Here is a 7686-nt window from a genome sequence, read left to right on the forward strand (position 1 = left end):
GAGCCTTATCTGTAGATGTTCCCTAGTTCGTTGCGGAAAATCTTTGTCGAGTTCGCACAGATCGAACTCTTCGCTTTTCGCCAAAATAATTGCGTTCAACTCCGTCGAAACGGTTTGTTAACTTGTCAATAGTATTGATCCAGAAATTGGAAATCGAATATTAAAGGGTAAACAATAAATTGCACTGTGAAATATAGGAACCGTCTTAAAATTAATAATAAATAATTATAATAATGAAATGTTTGTTATTAAACATATTCGAAACGTGCGTTTACAAATATGTTCTATACTGGACAGAAAATGAAATATGGAATAAGTTTAATACTAAACCCACTACGAAAGCGCTCTTCTGCTAAGAGTCTGCTTAATACTTTGCCTAATAATAGTATATGCTTAATAACTAATAATTAATAGCGACTATAGGAGTTACCTTCCGTATAAAGTAAAATCTAGCGGAAGCCTGCCCGGGTAACAGATTTAATGCCGAAAAACCAGCATTTGTCTTACCAACTATTGCTTTTAATCCGGCAGCGCAGACGTTGCCGCCGTTCTGTTTGTTGCCGGTTGACGTCACAGTACCTTCTGCTATAACAACAGGTGCATCTGCGTACATAAACAGTAGTATCAAGCGCTGTAGCCCTAGCAAAGGATGCCAAAGCCAACAACAAGCCTTTGGACAAACGCTTTACTTGTATTTGACTTGACAAGTTACTAGTTAAGTATTTACATACAAGCCGCGACGACTAAGTAGCTTTAAGCTATGTTCGCGTAGCGCTCCTCGAACAGCGGCATAGCAGATTCGCCAGATACCCTTCAGGCTCCGCCAAGCCCCACCCACGGAAGTTTACTTCAGAAAAGTACCGTTAGGTAAACTTTCACAAGGTTGGTGTATGGTGGCTGCTTGGCAAGATGCAAGTCCTCTCTCTGTTAGGTGAAAGAGTGCCCGTGGAGAAAGCCTGTGTTCGAACGCCGTCAAGAGAGAGACCAGAGGGGAAAAGTCATGCGCCAGAGAATTGGTGCAAGGCTCCGACCTGCTGTGCTGCTTGGTCTGGTTTTGCCTGTTGATGTCCTTCTCTCGGGGCGAGTGGCAGGTGCTATCGTTCCAGCGTAAGCCTTATGGTACTTACAGTGGTGACGGTGATGGTGGTATCGGCGGCTTCGATGGAAGGACTGATAAACCGGTCCCCAGCGAAAGAAGACGTAGACATGGGCTTGTGTATGTTCTTGGCCTTCATTTTGAAATTCACTTTGTGTTGTTTGTTGTTTTCGAGGGCGATCGCAAACAGAAAGGAGGAACAACCAAGGAACAGCGTGTCCTTAACGGTGAATGAACGGTAGCACGTCTTGCGACGAGAACACTATCATGGTGCCCGGACGGGACACTGCTGTCAGTGTTGGGATCGCACATAACCATTACGGTGACCATATGTGCAGAAAATTAAAATCACCACATGTAGTGCAGTACTTATTTGTTTTTCTTTTTTTTTTTTTATTAAACGACAACGATTAGAAAATGATGTTATTTTTGGTTTTGTACTTTTTGGAAAACCAAACATTGTATGCCAGATAGCTGAACGACTTACTAGTATTGCACTGATGAATATTTCGTATTTCAAATTCGATACTGCGTTAATTAAACACTGTTTCAAACCGCTTTTGCTTACTAAGTGCCTCTACGTTTAGTAGGCAAATACGTCGCCACTGCACCATGTTTATGGCCATTTACTTCCGCCACATTGTACCAAATGAAGACCGATATATAGTTAGAACGCTCATGCCTATTAAAGATGTGTTTATTTAATAAATTAAATTGTGGAACGTGCGTTGTTGGCCTCCTTGAAAAGCCTGTTGGTATGGCTAATAAAAGTGTCCAGTTCTGTTTTGATTGCGTTATGTGCTCGAATCGTCCTTCTAGAGCTTATACTAACATCTGTATGACTTCTCGGTGATGTCAACACGAGATCATATGTTTTCTACCACGAGCTACAGGCTGTTACTACGACAACTGTAACCCACCGGCATAGATATGAGTAAATTAAAAGTCGTATACACGAACCGATTCTTGATAGGGCTTTATCGATTCAGCAAAACCTTAGTTTTCTAAACGCTTCCAGCTAAAATAGAATATACAAACAAGAATATTATTTTATATACAGTGTTTATATATTATCTGAAATTAGTGTTCCCCGTCTTCATTTATCTAAGTAGAGCGTATTCTTGGACTGATCTTTGCTTTCATCGCGCACTAAAGCCACCAACTGATCAGCAAGACGTTTTTCTTAGAACAACTAACAAATTGTGGTCGTTGACGTTCGACTGAACTAGAATCACAATATTGAAAAATTGCTTTTCATACCATTGTTAAGTATTAATTTCACAGTCTGCATCTGATAATGAAACGTGGCAAAAAATTCTCCTTGGTCCATCCATGGAAGGAATGCTTACAGGATCATCTGAAACAGCTGATTATAGATCAGGAGCAGATGCTTCGAAGTGTAAAACGCTGGCCAATGAAGAAGGTCTCAAAACGTGCTTAGCTGATCAATAGGCATATCTGCGGTGTGATAATGACCAACTACTTACTTCACTTATACAACACAGGTAGGAGACTCGTCAAATAATTAGATTAAGGCTAAATGCTATTGAATGGCAACAATTACTAAAAAAATTCGAAAAAAAATCGAAATTGAATGCGATATGCAAACGCTCCATTTACTCCTAAATTCAGTATATAGCTAAAAAAAAAAAACAAATGGCCAAATCGGACAAAACAGAAAGTTATCGATTTGTGTCGTATTTTGACGCAGACAGACCCCACGCTAAACTTGGCAAGTAAAACAATCGTATGACGTTTGCGCCACTTTATTGAATCAATTTTACTTTGAGACTACACATAGTTTGTGTGCTACATTTGTACGTGCTCCGAAAAACTTCGTTCGCTTACAAATGACGCTCTTTCAAACCATAAAACGACAAAGGCCTTTTCAGCTAGCTATTAAATTGTGGGCACGTGCTGGTCTAGCACGTAAAATTCATATCCCGATAGGACAAGCCAAATAAACTCCAGCATTATTAGCACGTTCGATGTAAAGCCTGATGAGATTTTTTTCATCTTAGCTTTTTCAAAGGGATTCCACGAATTTAGTTCTTAATTTTCTAATCGAGGTATGCAGGATTATTAGGCCATTTAAATGATAACTCACGCTGCTGAAAAAGTTTAGAGTACGACAGTCGATGAAGTTTCGAAAGGCAATTTCGAAATAGAAGCTTTCCTTATTAAGAAGTTGTCTAAATTTCGGGGAAGAACTATAACTTGGGAGAGTAGTTTACCTTTCTTCATGAATAGATGCTTTTGTTGACAATACACTTAGGCCTCAATCGTCAAACGAGGACTCACGATCTGTAGTAAATAACACCTGCCTTAAACCACGGAACGAAGCTTTTGCTGTCGTACATTTGTTTCAGGGTGACGTTCCGCGGACTCAGTCGTATTCACCCGTTAGTGGTCACCATCTGCGATTATCGTTTGGTCACAATTTGGAGTAGGAATGAGTCAACTTTGTTAGGTGAAACTAAATATACGCAAGCGCCTTTACGTAGTGTCGGTGTTTGGTACTCGCTCAAGGTATACGGTAACTATTTTTCACTTTGCGTACCTTATTAATACGACCAAGCTAAGTACATACGGTATTTGAACACGCACCACACCTGAGTGCTATAATATCCCTGTACTTTTAGATTGGCCGGATTTCATCTCAGCTCTTCGTTATTCGCGTTTGCAGATGGTCGTAACGACTCATCTTCGAATTCAGGATTTCCTTCTTGGAACTGTTTGAATCAACGACTCACAGTGCTTTCAGTGGAGAATTTCATTGAATGCAGTTCTTATACTTCGAGTTGCCCCTCTGTCGAAGTTCTAAGATGGAACTTCGATTCGTAAACGACTCGAAGTTCCTTATTTTCCATTTTATTTATCGCAAATAGCCTGCGTAAATCCCGGTTGACGACATCCGAGTAAACGGCCCTTTTTCGAAGTTCGAAGCGCGTAGATGCATCTCAGATATAAACGAAAGCATTGCGAAATGTCCTACGTTCAGAAAATAGTGCCATCGTGGGATAAGGAATCAATGTTCCTCATTTTTCGTATTGAACCACCCAACATTAACGAGTGCAGACACGGACGCGACGCTATGGACCAATTTCATTGCTGGATCTATAGACAAAAAATTGCCCTATTTAGTATTTAAGTGCCAATTAGACCACGGGTGAGATAGAGGCTATTTTAAAAAGCCCTTTTCCACTTCTGCACGTGCTAATAGTAATACTGAGATATTCGAATAACTAGGCAAATGTGCGTCAGCAATCTATTTAATCGACAGTGGAATAGACTACATTTAGAATAGCAGTCACCTTAAAAATTGCCTCTCAGTTGCTTAAGTTGGAAATAGAGACTACAGCTGTTTTGGTCTGGGGCTAAATCCAATGGAGGGTGCCAACCAGGTCGATCTCTGAATGTTTTCAACACTTTTTTTTTTTTTTTTTTTCTGTTTTTAACGGCCCACTCCACACAGACGAACAACGCTTTCAATTACTTAGTAAAAAGCTTTCCTGAGATAGAAGTTAATATTAAACAAACCTTAAAAACGGATATACCGTGTTGTTGTTATTGTTATCCTATTTTAACAGGCCTCAGCTACTTGTCAAATGCGGAAATTTGCGGCTCAGTTGGCCATAGGTTGATTTTGCCTGTCGATGTTAACTTTATTTACAGAGTGTCAACCCCTATTGTTTCATAATATTTTCTGCAATCAAAACTGGATGCTAATATAGCGATAGCACACAAATTGTTACTACGAATGGAGTTGAGAGAAGTTGTCGATACTTGCGTGGTGTTCTCGAAGCTCTTGTATGAATCATAACAAATAAATCAAAGAAAATAAAAAAAAACTTAGCTCATTTTAATACATGTTTTTTATTTTTTCAAATGATTTTTAAAATTTTCTATGAGCTAATTGGTTGTTGAGAATTTAGCCCTTTCAATCTGCAAGGTTAATTAAATTGATTGATTAAAAACTGCCATCCTGCACCCAGTGATGAGGCGATCTGATTTCATTGTAACGCTGCTCATCGCGCAAGGCATCTAAGCCCGTTGAACTCATCGCGTCTTCAATAATCTCGTTCGTTTAAGCAGTCGCAAGTAATCGTTAACATTGATTCATGGCCAGCACCCGCTCGCCTAGATCTTTCTCGACCTCTTCTGTAGCTCTCGATTGCCCTCTTTGTCTCGGCTCGTGTGTGCTCGGACTGAAAACTCCCTCATCCCCAGTTGAAGCTCGTTTTGTTCACTTCTCTCTAAGTTTACTGCCCCAGATCGTGTCACCTTATTTTTTTCTCTATTAGCGACAAATTTCTATCGGTTTGCCTAAGCACAGCAGTGACTCTGCCCGTTAGATTGCGTGTATAGGGACGCTGCCTGTATGCGAGGTTTGGTCCCGCTCTTGCTGTGCTTTGAGGTTTTGAATTTACTCGGCCTGATCACAGCTTCAGCGCAGGCGGAGCGACGAAACGAGCAAAAAGCCAACTGATTCGATCCAATAGCAAACATCGCCAGAGAAGAGTCATATAGCAGCTCATAAATTGCTCGGATAAAACCCAAGAATAAAGCCCAGTGTCGATGAAGTCAAGGCGAAGCCGCAATCAGCGGCAGTGGCAGCAGCAGCAACCGCACTGCCGTCGCCACACGACAGTGGCTATATGTGAGTGAAGACCGAAGTTCTCCTCGCTTTCAGGTAGGCCCTCACCACGTCTTTCACGCTGCACAACGCCGTAGCAACATAGTTGCTAACGGTGCGCAAGACAACGGTGCGCAAGACAACGGGGCCCAATACACGCGGCCCGTCTTGCCGCAGTTCGTCGTCGAAGTTGTTACCGAAGGAGCAGAAGTGGCCGAAACAGCTGAAGTAGCCGAAGTGAGTCGAAGTGCTATTGCCTTTACGGCCCCTGGCTGGTTAACTTGCTAGCTGACTAACTGGCCTACTATCTCAGCTGAGTGTTGCAGCATCCGGCGTATGTGTGTTGCTGGGCAAGCATTCGATTCATGGTTCCGTTATCTTTCTTCATCTCGCTGCTGCTATTCAGTCGTGGCCACTGCTTGCGAGGAGCCAATCACGGTAGTGTGTTCTGTGGCCCGCGATCGTGTTGCAGAAAAGGACCCGGAGCCGAGGCGTTTCACGGCAATTGCAGCAATCGTCATACAGCACCACACGTAACCCCCTCGACTTAACGGCTGCTACTTTTCGGTCAAAGTTGGCTGGATTTCGTTAGTTCGGAGGCAATGGTCACTGACGAATTACCGTTGCGCTTTGAAGAAGCTATTCTGCTGAAGAGAAAGGCTTTGTCGCGGAATGAGCCAGTGAATAGCGCGGTAGCGGTGGTACCACTGTCGAACGAACGGATTACCTATTGACGGCCGATTGACTAAAAATCGATCTTATGATATTCGAGTGGCTGAAGTGGACTATGCTAACAATGAAAGTCGTATATCATGAATAGATAGAAATACTGTGCTAAGATATGGTCAACTTTTCAGCTGATCGAGTGCTTGTTGTCATTTTATGCGCGCAGGATAACTCATGACTATGTGGACTTCGTGAAGTGTCGCGGTTTCGGCCGCATGATTACTTACGAACTCTTGCAACCTACATTTAACATATACGTACAAATACTTACGAGCGTGAAACAGGAATACTGGCTAAACTCTATCCTTCCCCCTTGGATATATACATATAAGACGAATCATTCCTGTGCAGGACGATGTTGTGTTCAAGTTAGTAGGGCGAAACCCTGTCGACTGACCGGAAGTCGGCAAAGGTATGTTTTGTTTACCGTTCACTATCAAAAAACGATTCTAGGGCACGTAAGTATTTCTGATGTATTGAACACGATAGTATATCAGGGTTTTTCCCATTTTAGGGGGACCTGAAAAAGCGAAACGTATATGTGAATGTGCTTCATTTTCCATGCGTATCCATGTGTCCATTGAGACAAAAATTGTTGGGTTCCTGTTAATTAGTTAGCTAAAATTCATATAGACTAAGGCGTAGTTCCGATAAAAAGCCCTGCAACATTGAAAAGGACGGTGCCTTTCGGATGTACTGTGACATAAAAAGCGTTAAAGAAAACCCTAAAAAAGATGGCAAGAAATGCGTAGTACTTCAGTCCGATCAGCAAACTCAGCAAATCAATGGGTAGAATATAGAAAAAGAAAAGAGCGAAGACGTTTTGTTTCGAAGGCTGGCCAGCCAGCTGAGCATACGAAACGAGCGAACAATAAAAACATCACAAATATGAAATGTATACAAAATAATTTTTATTTATCTTAAAAAAACGTTGCTGAATCAGTTGCAGTTGGACTGTGAATGCGACGACGGCCGAATAAATTCAAACAGTTGCTATCCGACGCGACGTGTGTTTCACATCGGCACTATCTGGCCGTTACGTCGACCTCGTCGTATTCCTTTAGAACCGTCTTAGTCTCAATCGCTGCAATTCGTTACTTTGCATTCGGCGCTTGCTTTGGGGTTAATCGATGCGACAGCCCGCGCGCAGCTTTGCCGAGGGATGTCTTCGAGTGTCGGACATGAAAAAGCAAAAGGACGAAGCGACTACGACGAAAGAACGATAAAA

At 42.0% G+C, this 7686-nt stretch overlaps 1 long non-coding RNA gene across 1 annotated transcript; it reads left to right on the forward strand.

Moving 5' to 3' along the window:
* The first annotated feature begins 575 nt into the window (after positions 1 to 575).
* On the forward strand, positions 576 to 5486 carry LOC147754391 (uncharacterized). Its single transcript, XR_015317858.1, has 3 exons — positions 576 to 2601; positions 3466 to 3632; positions 3783 to 5486. It is a non-coding gene; the product is annotated as an uncharacterized LOC147754391 (long non-coding RNA).
* The last annotated feature ends 2200 nt before the right edge of the window (positions 5487 to 7686 follow it).

The sequence above is a fragment of the Varroa destructor genome, unplaced genomic scaffold (assembly GCF_002443255.2).
Source record: "Varroa destructor unplaced genomic scaffold, Vdes_3.0 BEIS01000007.1, whole genome shotgun sequence".
NCBI classification, from domain to species: domain Eukaryota; kingdom Metazoa; phylum Arthropoda; class Arachnida; order Mesostigmata; family Varroidae; genus Varroa; species Varroa destructor.